General features: G+C 30.4%; 1 non-coding gene across 1 annotated transcript; it reads left to right on the top strand.

The window, feature by feature from the left end:
• The first annotated feature begins 260 nt into the window (after nucleotides 1-260).
• LOC148564820 (small nucleolar RNA R71) lies at nucleotides 261-368 on the top strand. The gene has a single exon (XR_015885287.1). It is a non-coding gene; the product is annotated as a small nucleolar RNA R71 (small nucleolar RNA).
• The last annotated feature ends 1,807 nt before the right edge of the window (nucleotides 369-2,175 follow it).

Genomic DNA, 2,175 nt, shown 5'->3' on the forward strand with positions numbered 1-2,175 from the left:
TGAGTCAATATTTTGTTCTTAGCCAATATGGCATTCAGAGTATCAATTTCAAGAACTCCCTTCCTTTGAGGCGTCCCATTACTTATAGAATTCCTCTCAAAAGTGTACATGAACTGGTTATTAGCAACGATGTCAATGAGTTCTTGAGCTTCTGCAGGCATTTTCTTTAGGTGAATGGATCCACCTGCAAAATGGTCCAATGACATTTTAGATAATTCAAACAGACCATCATAGAATATATCCAGGATGGTCCATTCTGAAAGCATGTCAGAAGGACACTTTTTGGTCAGTTCCTTGTATCTCTCCCAAGCTTCATAGAGGGATTCACCTTCTTTCTGTCTGAAGGTTTGAACATCCACTCTAAGCTTGCTAAGCTTTTGAGGAGGAAAGAACTTGGCTAAGAAAGCCGTGACCAGCTTATCCCAAGAGTTCAGGCTATCCTTAGGTTGAGAGTCCAACCATATTCTAGCTCTGTCTCTTACAGCAAACGGGAAAAGCATGAGCCTGTAGACCTCGGGATCAACCCCATTGGTCTTAACAGTATCACAGATTTGCAAGAATTCAGTTAAGAACTGAAAAGGATCTTCTGATGGAAGTCCATAAAACTTGCAGTTCTGTTGCATCAGAGAAACTAATTGAGGTTTCAGCTCAAAGTTGTTGGCTCCAATGGCAGGGATTGAGATGCTTCTTCCATGTAAATTAGAATTTGGTGCAGTGAAGTCACCAAGCATCTTCCTTGCATTGTTATTATTTTTGGCCATGTCTTCTTCTTTTTCAAAAATTTCTGTCAGATTTTCTCCAGAGAGTTGTGCTTTAGCTTCCCTTAGCTTCCTCTTCAGAGTCCTTTCAGGTTCAGGATCAGCCTCAACAAGAATGTTCTTATCCTTGTTCCTGCTCATATGAAAAAGAAGAAAACAGAAAAGAAAATATGGAATCCCCTATGTCACAGTATAGAGATTCCTAATGTAAGTAGAAGAAGAAAAGAAATTCGAGCACAGAAAGAGGAGAGGGTTCGAATTTTTAAATGAAGAGAAGTGTTAGTAAATAAATAAAATAATTAGAAAGAGATGAGGGGGAGAGAATTTTGAAAATTAAATAAATTAAAATAAAAGTAATTTTGGTTTTAATTTAAAATCAAAGTTAGAATTCGAAAATTAAAAAGAAAAATGAAATTGAATTAAATTAAATTAAAGTTTAAAACAATTAGTTAATTAAAAAGGAATTTTAAAAAAGAGGGAAGGGATTTTCGAAAATTAGAAAGAGAGAGTTAGTTAGGTAGTTTTGAAAAAGATAAGAATCAAACAAAAAGATAAGATTGATTGAAAAAGATTTGAAACTTAATTTTTGAAAAGAAGTTAGAAAAGAAGTTAGAAAAGATTTTGAAATTGATTTTGAAAAAGATGTGATTGAAACTTATTTTGAAAAAGATTTGAAAAAGAAATTAAAAAGATTTGATTTTGAAAATTAAAGTTGATTACTTGACTAACAACAAACTAAAAAGATATGATTTGAAATTTAAAGATTGAACCTTTCTTAATAGGCAAGTAACAAACTTAAAAATTTTTTAATCAATCACATTAATTGTTAGTAAAGATTTCTAAATTATGAACAAGATAAAAAAAAGATTTTTGAAAATTAATTTGAAATTTTCGAAAATATGAAAGAAAAAATGAAAAAGATTTGATTTTTGAAAAAGATTTGAAAAAGATAGAATTTTTAAATTTAAAATTTGATTTGACTCATAAGAAACAACTAGATTTTAAAAATTTTTGAAAAAGTCAAGTCAAATATTCAAATTTTATGAGAAGAAAAGGGAAAGATATATTTTTTTTTATTTTTGAATTTTTAATGATGGAAGAGAAAAACATCAAAAAGACTCAATGCATGAAAATTTTGGATCAAAACTAGTGATGCATGCAAGAACACTATGAATGTCAAGATGAACACCAAGAACACTTTGAAGATCATGATGAACACCAAGAACTTATTTTTGAAAATTTTCAAGAAAAGAAAAACATACAAGACACCAAACTTAGAGATTTTCATGTTTAAACACTATGAATGCAAAAATGCATATGAAAAACAACAAAAGACACAAAACAAGAAAATATGAAGATCAAACAAGAAGACTTACCAAGAACAACTTGAAGATCATGAAGAATGCAATGCATGAAT

This window comes from Arachis ipaensis, chromosome B5, assembly GCF_059453495.1.
Source record: "Arachis ipaensis isolate K30076 ecotype BB chromosome B5, ASM5945349v1, whole genome shotgun sequence".
Lineage (NCBI taxonomy): Eukaryota > Viridiplantae > Streptophyta > Magnoliopsida > Fabales > Fabaceae > Arachis > Arachis ipaensis.